The sequence below is a fragment of the Phoxinus phoxinus genome, assembly GCF_949152265.1.
Source record: "Phoxinus phoxinus genome assembly, chromosome: 24".
Lineage (NCBI taxonomy): Eukaryota > Metazoa > Chordata > Actinopteri > Cypriniformes > Leuciscidae > Phoxinus > Phoxinus phoxinus.
The window spans coordinates 12,048,103-12,062,606 of NC_136899.1; the positions used below are offsets into that span (position 1 = coordinate 12,048,103).

Genomic DNA, 14,504 nt, shown 5'->3' on the forward strand with positions numbered 1-14,504 from the left:
CACTTTAGATGGCTGCAGAGCTACACCATTTGCTATTTGACTAAAATACATATTTTCAATAGCTTTTAGTTGGATTCATATCTACATATTATGAAATCACAATAATAACAATAAAAATGACGTTGTCAAAGTTGAGCATTTGGGGGGGGGGGGGGGGGGGGTTTGGGGGTGAATGGGTGTCCCTTATTTTGCCACACTGAAGGTGGCAACCCTACTGGGTGCACACATGCCAACCCTCCCGATTTTTCCGGGAGACTCCCGAATTTCAAAGCCCCTCCCGAAAATCTCCCGGACCGACCTTTCTCCCGAATTTCTCCCGATTTCCACCTGGACAACAATATTGCTACACCATCCGTCACTGGGCGCCGTTTCAGACCGAACAATAATAAAGGTTACACACCTAGAAGTCAAGCGCGGCAATCAGAACGGAAAAAGAAGCAGTCTATGCGCTGTCGTCTATGGCCCTGTCCCAAATGGCACACTCCGGACTTGTGGACTTCCTCAGAGTCCACACTTTGCTGACGTCATGTAGTGCAGACCTAAAGGGCCCTTGGCGCGAGTCCACGAGGGCGCATTGAGAGGTATTTTTGGGACAGACTCGATCGTCACGCCGGAAATAGGAAGACGGTCCGGTTGTTGTTTAAATATTATATTTCTACATTTATATATGACTCAGTAAAGCCCTGACATTCGGTTATATTTATTTAATGAATCATAATGCGATCGTAGCCTATTATTCAGCAAGCTATTTATGTTTATAAAATATAAATATATTTATATTTATGTTTGAGATATCAACCACTGGTTGATGACCATAATGTTTGTATAAACTGTAGGTAATAACTGGTAAAATGTACACATAGGTCATAAAAACCATAATGATATTTACACTTAAATATTTTCTTCTCATCCATGTTAACGTGAGCGAAAGCTCCTCCCATTCGTTGTCTGATTGGCCTTTCGGAAATTCGCAAGGATTCCTGGGTAGTTAAAGTGCGTGAAGCCTGCATCTATGCGGGCTTCGTGGAAGACCGCTTCAAGGGTACAAAGGGGGCGCTGCTGAGCACACTTCAGAGCGTTAAAGTGATGAATGGGACGGCCTACGGACTCGTAGACTCAGCGAGCACGCGCAATTTAAGTCCACGAGACCGAAAGTCCACATCAAGTGCGCCATTTGGGACAGGGGTTTGCGAGCCTTCGCTGCGCGCGCCTCTGCTGACTGCGCGCGCGCCTCCCCACGAGGCATTTATACTTCGCGCTCGCCGGTGTACTATTCTTTGAAAAGACAGGGTGCGACTCGGTGTAATTGTCCTCTAAACCATCAGGAATCAGCGGTGAGAAGAAGTCAGGTACACTCGTGAATGTTTATTTTAGTACACTTTAGTAGGCTACACCAAAACCACACTACAAAAGAATCGTGCAAAGCAGTAAAACAGATTATTCCTTGTGACATTAGAAAAAAAAAAAAAATGGATATGAGAATGTAATCTACAACTAACGTTAACTTACATAATTTCTCTGTTTTTATTTAGATTTGTCAACCTTTTTATAAAACATGGCCATTTTTCATTTTTTTATTTCAAGGGCTTCTGTCTGCTATTGTAGGCTCATTTAGTTAATGTAAGCAACTAAAATTGCTTCCACCCCCCCCCCCCCCCCCAACTAACATTGCTCAATCCCCCCCCTCCCCCCAACTAACATTGCTCAACCCCTAATTCTGAGGTCTCAAGGTTGGCAAGTATGGCTGGGTGTGGATACAGATTGACTGATTCTCTATATTTCAAAAACAAAATTAACGGAAGGCAGTGATTACACAGTGTTTCAGACCGATTCAAACAGGAGCTGGACCTTGGAAACTGGCTTAGTATAAGAGTCTTGTTCATAAATCGGATTAAACTGGTCTCGTTGGCTGTATGTTTTGGCTGAGAGTTCAAAACTGTGGTTCAAAAGTTATTAGCATAAATATGAGTGTAACTTTCAGCTGTTGGTGGCGCTATGGTTTGACTTTGAGAGACTCCAAATTTGCTGTGGTTAATGTTCAGTGTCAGACTGTCCTCTATGTGTCAAATTGGTATCTGTGTGAGAAAAAAAAGAAACAAAAAGAGTCGTACTACACTGGTCACGATGTATGTTTTTGATTCAGTAAAAAGAACCACTTCATTAGAGTCATTAGTTCGTGAATCAGATTTCACTGGCCAGGCTGTATGTTTTTGATCAACTAAAAAGAACGGTTCAAAAGAGTCATTTGTTTGTGAATTGGACTACACTGGTCACACTGTATGATTTGAATGACTTTTAAATGAAGAATGTTATTATTCTGAAAATCTCATGTCTCTCAGCCAAGCTTCTGAACTATCTTAACCAACTAAAGATCTTAGTCAATCCTAGACCCACTTGACTAACTTGACAGTTTTGCAGGTGAACAGTAAGGCTATACTGGTTTTCCAGCTAAAAAGGCACAAAACCAGACTGGAATTGTTCTTTGTTTTCTTATGTTTGAGAAGAACTGCCATGTGACACTAATAATTTTAATCCCATCACAGCTCATGAAAACGATATGAGGAGCGATGGCTTGAGGGCCGTGATTGTGTTGTATCAGCTCCCATGACAAATTGTCCAACTGTCTCAATGACAAACAAATAAATGTAAATAGCGTTTCAAAATGCTTCTACACATCTCCTATTATTATATCCATAATAGCTAATTCAATGTTACTGCATGTGCATTTCAAAGCTTATTGTTGTGTATCAAGGGGCCAAAATCCCATTACAGACTGGCGTCTGAAAGCCCATGGTGACAAGCAGAATTTTAAACTGCACGTATCAAGCTCAGTCAGCATGCGTGGCACACACGACTGTGCTATTGATTTGAATTCTGTCTAGGGTTGTCCAATAAAGCCAATTTTTACTGGATCTGATGCTATTGGGGATCTTAGAACCTCAGAATTGGTCGCAATTGGACGCTGTCAGTGGAGGGAAAGAGAGAAAACAACTTTGTCTTTCCTTTTGGAAATCCCTAAAGACAGCTTGAATGTCAATGAAAAGGGCCGGCCAAAAGTGCCCCCTCCAAGTGTTCTGGGATCAATGCCATCTTTGTGTATGAATGAACAGTGGCCCTCACTAACCCCTTCAGCATGCCAGTCACTCCGCTGGAGGCCGGGACTAGTTAGCGGAGTACAAGAGACAGGGAAGATGGCACCAGCGGTCTGTCGCCGATCACAGTGGAGCCACAAAGGACAACCCTGCAAAGGTTTGAGGTGAATCAGACTTTGGAAGGCATCATGGAGTCTGTCAATGAATAAGAATTGGGGCTTAGCTTTAAAAGCTGCACTTGCGGTTTCCAGTTCCAGGCACTAGCCTTTAACTGACCTGTACAATGAAACCGTGCTCACTCAAATTGTCACCTGGGTTGGATGTTTGATTATGTGCGGATTGAATAACAAATCAGAGATAAAGAAGCACTGCAGCCAGGATTGGCAAAGAATTGACAATATTCTCAAGCTGTTTCAAGCATTAGGTCTCTTAATACTGTAAGTCATGATCTTTTACATGCCTCTACAGACCCCAGCAACATGTGCTCAAGAAGCAAACACATTAACATGTTTCTTTCAATATATAATCTCAGTACCGCCATGATCTGTTCGATTCAGTGAATTTTGTCTGTTTTTATGTATTTTGATGCTATATACAGTGCTATGCATAAGTTTAGACACCCATGCTAAAGTTGCCTAAAAAGAGGAATAAAAAATCATCTTTTGGAAATTTATTTTAATGCCTTAATTAAAAAAATGAGGAAAACTCCAACCTTTAAGGACACCAATTTTCTTTGTGAATGAATAATGTATCGTAAAAAAAAAAAATGTTCTTCCTTAAAATACAGGGTGCATAAGTTTGGACACCCCTATGTTAAATTCCCATAGAGGCAGGCAGATTTTTATTTTTAAAGGCCAGTTACTTCATGGATCCAGGATACTCTGCATCCTGATAAAGTTCCCTTGGCCTCTGGAATTAAAATATCCCCACATCATCACACACCCTTCACCGTACCTGGAGATTGACATGGTTTAATTTCAGTTAGCCTAACAGCTGGTTTGATTTGCATTGAGAGATGATCTTATGGAAAGTACTCCATGCCAATCTCCAGGTATGGTGAAGGGTATGTGATGATGTGGGGATATTTTAATTCCAAAGGCCAAGGGAACTTTATCAGGATGCAGAGTATCCTGGATCCATGAAGTAACTGGCCTTTAAAAATAAAAATCTGCCTGCCTCTATGGGAATTTAACATAGGGGTGTCCAAACTTATGCACCCTGTATTTTAAGGAAGAACATTTATTTTTTTACGATACATTATTGATTCACAAAGAAAATTGGTGTCCTTAAAGGTTGGAGTTTTCCTCATTTTTTAAATTAAGGCATTAAGATAAATTTCCAAAAGATGATTTTTTATTCCTCTTTTTAGGCAACTTTAGCATGGGTGTCTAAACTTATGCATAGCACTGTACACTACCATGCAAAAGTTTAGGGTCAATACATTTGGCATTACTTCTGGCAATTGGAATATTTATCTCAACGATGGATTGCGAACTTGTGGCACGATTTGCATTATGCTAAAAACAACAGCTGTTACACCTGATGTCTACATCCACACACATGCTGAAGGAAAAGGAACAGATACTGGCTAACTGCTACAGTATGTCATGGCAGACTTGAAATTAAGGTCTCTGACTTATAAAATGATCAAGTTACAAGTGCTGACTCAGAAAACGAGAATGCAAACATCATGTGCGTCACAGAAACATGGCTCTGATTCAATGTGGTTTCACCGGACATATTTGAAGCGGACAGAATCATGAGCGTGAGCAACAAGAAAGTAGGTGGACTTGGCTATTTAGTAAATAACAAATTGTGCACCTCAAAACACATTATTGTAAATGCAGACTGGCGGCCTGAACGAAAAGCTGTTGAGTCTTGTTAAAACAGAATAATATTTTTTTTTACAGACAATATTTTATTTAACAGATATTTTACACCTTGTTTGTTCTAAAAAATCCAAAAGTTTAGGACAGTCACACCAATAATGTCAGGACAACCAGCAGTAGGAACGAGCAACTACCAGTACATCAACCTGGTGACTTCCAGCGATAAAATCACTCTCAGCATGAATGGGGCTTTACTTTTGTACATCTGTTATATGATAATGTTGCTTTGCCACTTCATATCTCATACAAATTTGTCATTTAGCTGTTAACAACTGGGGTCTTTTGCACGAGCTGGACATATAACCCTGTTGTAAGACTAGGCTGGACGTAAAATGCATTTTAAGTCCTGCGAAGAATTAATAACTGTTGCACCATCTAGGCATTGCGCACGTCTGAGACTAAAGGTCCTTGCACACTGAGTCCGAAATTGTCATATTCGTCATCCTAAAAATTCTTCACACACAGAAACCTTGCACACAGTCCCGCCGCCATGGAGGCTTTTTGGGGGGCCTGGCACGCCCTGTGAGTCACTAGTGCCCACCCTGGACAAGTCTGTCTCCCTTCACCAACTCCACGTCAAGTTCCACCAGTCCTTGCTTGTTTGCACAATTTTTTTTAAATCAATTGGCTACTGTTATCAAAAGTTTTAAAACACTTGCTACGGATGCGAAAAAAGTTTTTCGTAAATATTTATCGGAAGGCTGGACGTAGCTAAGCCCAGCGTAGAGCTTACACCTACATTTTTTACATCCAGCTAGTGCAACCGGCCGCAGAAGTGTGAGGAATCACACGATGAGAAGGCTTTGTGGGACCGTTGCAAGGAAGCACTTTGATATGCTATACAGGATATTGTGGAACTCAGTCACTGTACTACACACTATTTCAACTTTCACACAATGATTGTGAACTGTTTCCACAACAACAAAACAAAATAACAAAGGGTATCAAGGACAGATTTGATTTATAATGGCCGGTCGGTTCCTTCATCACTTCTACCCGCTCACCGTTTCTAGCCCTTCATGTGCACTTTACACTGGATTTTTCACCTACATTTCTCCTTTGGGATTCAGACATTTTAAGAAATTCCAAGAAATGAGAAGGCTGAGAAGGATTTGAGAAAGTATCCCAAATAACATGACACTACAATCATGTAAATAATATATTCTGATCTTCTACAACTATGCATTGAGATCAACATTTAAAAAAATTCTTGAGTGTACAGAACTCATAAAACCAAATCAATAAAATATTTAAAATTAGTAAAAAATATTATTTTCTAACTTACGGCATTCCCAGAAGTTCTTGTGATGCATTAGATTGGATTAAAAATAAAAAAATAAAGTTTAATACCTTATTTTAGGTATTTGTTGTTGGTTTGTTACAGTAAATTTCTTTTCTGGGTTCACAATAGAGTTCATTTTGATTTCATGATGACTTACTCATCATATGGTGGATTGGAGCACCTGCAACTTTATGTGTTGCTATTTCACATGACCAGAGATGCCCCATATAGACGCTGACACTTGCCCACGTACACTCTTTTTGAAATTACACCTGGCCATGCAAAGATGCTTCATTCATCTTCTCCTGGACTATCAGTCCATATCAAAAACTCATAGGAGACAAAATATCTCACAAAAAAGGTCACGATGACCCATGATATACTCTAAAAAAAACATCTGACCATTGGTTTCTTATTCAGATGCTGTCTTCCAGAGACTGATCTGAGACAGATGCCCTGGCATAGACTCTAGTCGTGTGGAGCGGCCCGTGTGCCTCCACAGCCAGCTCTATGTGCAGGGGAAGCAGAGCACAATGTAAAAGGAGGGGAGGGGCAGGAAGGAAGGAAATCCTGCTCACACTGACACAAAAGCTGAAGGAACTCAACGGCCAGAGACCCTCGTAGTCCCCTGTGCACTCACAAACATGACACACAAGACTGCACACCAACGCAATGGGACACAGATGGATGCAAGTGTAAAACAATTTCAAAAACACACAAGAGGTTAATTATGGGACATGCATGAAAATCACTATACTTTTTTTATTGTGGTGGTCCCAGGAGAACCAAATCAATTGCTCCCCAGAAGCATAAAATTGTTGGATGAGTTGAATTGAGAGGAAATCCCGGAGGGCCATAAACTAAATCACTTCAGTCTTTTAACAGTGGGATTTAGCCGCAGCGAATGATGGAGGGCTTTCACAGGTGATTAGACGCTTCCAGCTCAATCAGGGAAACAAACAACCTAAAGACCCCAACAGCAGGAAGGGCACAATTCCTCCCCACCAGCGACAACTTCCTTGTTCTTAAGCACCATCATGTAAATTCAGACTGAACGCCGATATTCACCTCTAAATTCCCCCAGGGGCACAAAAAGCCTCTGTTCTCTTCCATGAATCGGACTGTCACAGGAATAGAAAAATGGCTGACACATTTTGCGCTCATGCTGTGCATTTGGAATGAGGCGAGCTGCCCCGAGCCTCAGGGAGCTAGTTAAGCATACTGCTTAAAAAGAGCTCAGGATAAGATAAAAGAAAACCTCTGCTGGTTATAACGTCTGTCTGCAGCGCATGAGAACTCCTCAGACCATACAGTGGAAAAAGAAAGCCGAACTCATTAGTAAGATTGGAATCTTAATGATCCTCCATGTAGCAAGGGGAAAATACAACTCCCTGTAAACAAAGTATTGGGACATAATGGATGGAACATATGCAGGAGGTAAAGGCTGAAAAAAAAGGCAAGTGACAGGGACAAAAAGCGTGTTAGGAGTGAGAAAGTGATACTCCAAAAAGGAGTTTTGCAAACATTTACCACTTTTTTCTACTTAGTGTCTCAAATACTTAAATGAGGATTAAATATTTTATCTTCTTTATCGCTTTTCTTTTATCTACCTTAACTCTTTACTACAATTATTAAATTGCCATCTAAAAAAATTATTCTGGGGGCCATGAAAAGTTTGTGAAAAGTATCAAAAAATTACCCGAATTTTTGATAATTTTCACAAACATTTCATGGCCCCCAGATTGGTTGTATGAATATCTGAACATGCAATATGTCAAAAGAAAGAACGGAGCCTCTGCTTTTAAACCAAAAACGCATTTTCCTTTATCAACAGAAAAACAATTTTTACCCAAAGACTACAGTCATGGCCAAAATTGTTGGCACCCCTGGTAAATATGATCAAAACTGGCTGTAAAAAATAAATCTGCATTGTTTATCCTTTTGATCTTTCATTCAAAAAATTGCCAAAATTCTAACCTTTCATTGAAGCAAGAGAATTGAAAGTGGGGCTAAATCACATTATGAAATAAATGTTTTTCTCCAAAACACGTTGACCACAATTATTGGCACCCTTTTATTAAATACTTTTTGCAACCTCCTTTTGCCAAGATAACAGCTCTGAGTTTTCTCCTATAATGCCGGATGAGTTTGGAGAACGCCAGACAAGAGATCAGAGACCATTCCTCCATACAGAATCTCTCCAGATCCTTCAGATTCCCAGATCCATGTTGTTGCTTCTTCTCTTCAGTTCACTCCACTCATTTTCTATAGGGTTCAGGCCAGGGACTGGGATGGCCATTGCAGATCTTGGTTTTGTGCTCAGTGACCCATTTTTGTTTTGATTTTGATATTTGTTTTTGGATCACTGTCCTGTTGGAAGATCCAAACATGGCCCGTTATAAGATTTCTAGCCCCGGCTGTTAGGTTTCGATTTTTTATCTGTTGGTATTTGATCCAATCCATGATGCCATGTATCTGAACAAGATGTCCAGGACCTTAGGCCCAGAAAATTAGCAGAAAATTAGGCCCACAGCAGTAAAGATACAGCAGAGTATTTCATTTTACACATGCGGTACTTTTTTATCCCTGTGTGCACCAAACCCATCTTAAGTGTTTGCTGCCAAAAAAGCTATTTTTTTGGTTCCTCTGTCCATAGAACGTTTGAAAAGTACCTGACACAACTGGCACTTCAAACGGGAGGGGTTCTATGGTCAGATGAAACAAAAAAATAGCTTTTTTGGCAGAGGAGAAGCACCAACATTGATCTGGGAATCTGCAGGATCTGGAGAGATTCTGTATGGAGGAATGGTCTCTGATCTCTTGTCAGGTGTTCTCCAAACTCATCCGGCATTATAGGAGAAAACTCAGAGCTGTTATCTTGGCAAAAGGAGGTTGCAAAAAGTATTTAATAAAAGGGTGCCAATAATTGTGGCCAACGTGTTTTGGAGAAAAACATTTATTTCATAATGTGATTTAGCCCCACTTTCAATTCTCTTGCTTCAATGAAAGGTTAGAATTTTGGCAATTTTTTGAATGAAAGATCAAACGGATAAACAATGCAGATTTATTTTTTACAGCCAGTTTTGATAATATTTACCAGGGGTGCCAACAATTTTGGCCATGACTGTACATTCAAAACGGATTCAGAACGATGATCCAAAAACATAGAAGGAGAAGATCGAGTCCATCAACACCCCCAAAGCTTGCAGTCCTGCAGTCCACTTCCTGGGTACGACATTTCATTTTGTAACATTAGGCCGTTTTGATTTATATGATGTTTATTGTTTAATGTTGATGATTGCGTTATTTTACATGTGCATCTGCTTACATATGCTATAGCTTGATTCTGTTTCTTCTTCACAAGTCTTTTGATCTGAAGTTTCTGAAGTTTCCCATTGGACAGGGTTGCAAGGTTCACTGCCTGGCTGGGAAAAGATATGAAACCCTCCCTTTAGTGCTGGTCATGTGACAGCAACAAATCAACAGGCCTCAAACTGAATGTAAATAAACAGAACAAGGGGAAAAGAAAACAGAGCAATTTAAGCATATACACTCAAAAAAATGCTGGGTTGTTTCTAATATGGACAAACCCCAAACGTTGGGTTAAAAATGTAATTTAAAAAATTTAACCCAACGGCTGGGTTTGTCCATATTTGTTAAGGCGTTACAAATGTTTTAGCATGCTATGTGGTAAAATTGTATATTTTTGAAAAGAGTAAAGTTTATGTAAGTGACCTGAACAACAAGACCCATTTACACTTGGCAGAGTAAAATTTGGTGCATCTTAAACCACATTCTGAGTGACTGGATATATCTCAAAAGTGTCATTTATACTTAGCCTTGTCCTGATCTGTAAAACTAAAAGTCTATGGAGTGACCAAGCGTAAATACCCCATTAGGCGTTTGTTTAATTATTTAAGCCAGCACAGCACTAGGTTTAATTTGTGTTTGTGGGTAAGCTGCATTTCAATTTTCATTCTAATCAGTCAAACAGTAGAAATCCTTATTGTCAAGTCATTTCGAAAACACATCACATCATCTTCAAACTAATTTCTAAATAGACTAAGAAATGTCCACGGGGACTTTAAAAACTTGTGTTTACCCCAAAAGCAAAATAAAAGTAGTTGCAGTTTGTGGTGCAAAAATCCCTTTTGAAGTTTTATTATTAAGCCTTAAAAAAGTATATTGGGTGGTCAATTCCTCTAAACCCACAGGGTTTTGCGAAAGAAAAACGCTGCAGAGGGACCACTTAATCCAGAGCTTAGACTCCAGAGAACACATTATGCAGAGACATGGCTCTGTTTTTCTTATTATTATTATTATTATTATTACTAAAGTAGGACATGAAAGCTTTTCCCCTATTCACTCCTGTTAGATTCCCTCTACAAGTACTCATGCATGCTCGTGCTGGTCAGTTGTACTTCTTATTTGCTTGTTCTCATTTCAATTGAGTGACCTATCATAAGCTCAAATGGCATATACAGTGAAATAGCATAGAAATAAGCTCTATTTCCCTCAGTGAGGTACTTCTTATAGAGGATCATCATTCTTAGCCTCCAGTTAACAAATATAAACATGATTATCTGAAACCTCCCACTATCAGATCTATATCGAGCTGTTACATAAGCCATATTAGGGATATCTCTGAAGATATCTTTTAAGAGACTTCCTCTGTCTCATGTGAATTGCCAGATACTGTTCTTGGCTAATCTGATAGCCAGACACAATTGCGTGGCATGCCAATTAACTGTCAGTTGATGCAGCTGGTATTTTACACTAAATATCAACTCAACAACAGCTTTTAAGAACAATTTTCTCCAAGACCAAATTAATCATTTAGCAGGCTAAATTAATCCGAACTATCCAACCCTCCCCTGGATTCAAACAAGGCAACTTGTCCGCCATTGTTTCCGAATTTCTTCTAACCTCTCCGGAATTCCTCCACCAGGAAATGTACTTTACAACAGAGGGCAAAGAGCCCAGGCTCTCACGTCACAGTCCCTCTCCTGGCAATACCTCTAGGCTGGTTCCACCGGGGAGCCACATTGTCTGGAAGCGACCCCCTTCATCTAATTCTCACAAACACAAAATGCCCTCTGTTCAGCATGGCACCGGTCCTCTGGGCCCTCCAGGCCATGAAACACCACCCCAGATATCCATTGTCCTCTACCATGGACTGTTGTTATCGTCTAACTTCACTTCTGCACAAGCTTCCTTTAGCCTCCCGAGCCTAAAACTCTTCCTTTTTTTGGTCCAGACATTCAGGAATTCTGTTTAAGGCACATGCAGAAGATGAACGGTTAAAAGTGATCAGTCACACAGACCTGCAGCGGCACCCGTGGAGGCTTTGATCCTTGAGAGCATGTGGGTGATATTTCCCAGTGACTTGGATTGATAAAGTTCCCTCCTTGACCTCCTAATCGCACACGGGGGTACCACGGCAAGCTTTCATCTTCAACTCACTTTTTTCCACTTCTGTTAGAATGAAGACATTATGTTTAGCGCTGGCAATAAAACAAACTGAAATGTTTGGCCGGAACTGCAACCCAATTGGGAATAATCGAAGTAAACTGGAACTTTTAAAGTGAGTTGTCTGAGGTTGCAAATCTGCTCAAGGCAAGGAGTCTCAGAACATATTCTCATAAACTCATTCCCGAATGGAAATAAGTGACTGAAAATACTGGATACAATGAAAAAATAGTTGTCCTTTGACTACATCCAAATGTGGTCGGAGTGATCCGTCATCTGTTAATAAAATAGTTATAAATCATTATTCACGAGTTCACACTTACAAATAATCAGATGGAACAAGAGGTATGCATATTTTGCGTGGTGTCCGAGGGGAGGACCCAGATTACTCCACCCGTATCTCTGGTCAGGATAGTAACCAGGTGAGTGTGAGGAGATGAGGTGGTGGTGGGATGCAGAAAACTGTAAATTAACATAAGTGAGTTGGCTCTGCAATATATATATATATATATATATAGGCCTCATCTCTTGCAGATTGGTTAGGCAATTTGAACGTGTTCCTCCCGAACTTTGTTAATAAAACATAATTTCTGGAGGTCACCTAATACCAAATATGACATTCTCCACAGGCTAATGATTTATTTAAATGGATAGAAATAAAGTGTTTGCATTTTGTTTTAATCAAAATGAAATCCTCAAAGCCAACATAGGGACCACATTCACATGTGAGCATGTACATGTGCATGTGCATGAAATGTGGGGAAACGGGTCACTACAACACACATAGTGCCTTGAACTCTTCAGAAGAACCTCAAGATATGGATATCAACCACAACATGTACAGTATCATCTGGTTGCTCATTTAGACCAGGGGTGTCCAAACTCAGTCCTGGAGGGCCACTGTCCTGCAGAGTTTAGCTCATGCCTGCCTCAACACACTTACCTGGAAGTTTCTAGTATGCCTAGTAAGACCTTGATTATCTGGTTCAGGTGTTTAATTAGGGTTGGAGCTAAACTCTGCAGGACAGTGGTCCTCCAGGAGCAGTATTGGACATCTCTGATTTATACAAGTCATTTCAGACTTCAGAAAACTCTAAGCGCATTTCATGCTCTCTTTGCTCTATTCAATTTTATATCAATATTTAGCTTCAAACTTTATTGAATAAGTGATTAGTCACTTATTTCCTTATTTAAACATGTTTTGCTTATGTGCCTGAAAAATTTTGCAATACACAAACAGAAAAATCCTTTCCTTTCCTTCCTGCCTTCGATTCCCCTGTTAAGCCGAAGAGCTCACAGTATTCTATTCCTCCAGCAGAGGCAGAAATATTAGTTGGTACTGTCCCACAGTTTGCCTTCACTTTCAATCCCCCTGCTCTGCCTCAGTTCTTGGCTCAGACTCAAAAGCATTTACCTACCCTGCTCACTGAGCCTTAGCAAATCATGGACAGATGCATCCCTCATAGACAGTATGGAGATTATAATGGAGATTATCTTATTTTTCATATGCAAGTTTCAGTGTTGATATCTGTTGTTTCTCCTACCGCAAAAACAGCAAATTGAGACTTTTGCTCAAGTCATCTACTTGTCAGATATTTATCCTGAGAAAAAGACCCAATAATCTCTCATGTGCAACCTTAAGAAAAAGTTCTCAACAATGTCTGAAACTGTGCCAAGATTTGCCAAAAACGTGCAATCAAATATTTTATATACAGAAAGGTGTTAACATGCTGTTAATATACTCATAGTAAGGCTGATTAATACTTCTGCATTGAACCTACGCAGTAGGCTGTGTGTAGCAAGCGTACCTATGGCATAGCCTGACGTGCACCTCTCCAAAAATGTATAAATTCTACGTGGACCACAAGCGCTGTGATTGGTCTGCTAGAACCTCTCCCTCAGGTAAAAAAAGAATAATCTGCTATAGCGTCGCAAATCCTCATACGCATTTCCACTTGCAGATTATAAGTGTTGTTCTTCGATATTTAACAACTCAAGCTGCAACAAAAGGCGCTGTCTATTTGCCGCCATCACTGCTGCTGCTTCTCCGACAACGTACACAACAAGCTGCTTTTTTTTCTTCGGCTTTTGCCTTGATACTGTGGGTTACACCATCCGTGGACACTGCCTACTAGCGGTCACCATGTGTAATTGCACATTGACGTGGACAACGACGCAGAAGTATAAATGAAAACCGACGCATAGCCTATGGTGTAGAGGCTACGCAATAGGTCCGACACAGAAGTGTAAATCAGCCTATGAATGGGAGAAAGTGCAACGCGCAATGTGGCGGAATAAGTCCCACCTTTTAAATAAGAGCAAATCACCGATTGGTAAAGTAATTGCATCACTGCAGCTGTCGTTAGGGGCAGTTCACACAGAACACGTTTTTCCATTACACTGCGCTACTGTTCCATTGTTTTTCAATGTAAACATGCGATAGACAGACTTCTTTAACCGTTGCGCTTGGGTCCTGGTCTTTTGCAGGGTCTCGTGAAAGACACAATATTCCAAATATGAGGCGCTCAAGTTAAAAGAAGTTCAACTTTGAAAAAACGTGTCTCTAGACCTTGCGCTTTTTTCCCGTTCCAATGACCAGCGTCTATAATTTTTAACACCAAAAACGAGTTCAGTCAACAAATCCGAGAGTCGTTTCAAAGATGGCCGCCGAGTGAAATTACTTGTCTTAAAGGGACTCCCATAGCAAAGCAAAATTGAAGATGAGATCTCCTTTATGTCACATTTACATCTCCTAGATATAAATGAGCACTA

The 14,504-nt window shown here is 40.3% G+C and overlaps 1 protein-coding gene across 1 annotated transcript in view; it reads right to left on the reverse strand.

Moving 5' to 3' along the window:
- prex2 (phosphatidylinositol-3,4,5-trisphosphate-dependent Rac exchange factor 2) overlaps positions 1–14,504 on the reverse strand; it is a 143,939-nt gene that overhangs the window by 109,588 nt on the left and 19,847 nt on the right. The gene's annotated exons all lie outside the window — the stretch shown is intronic.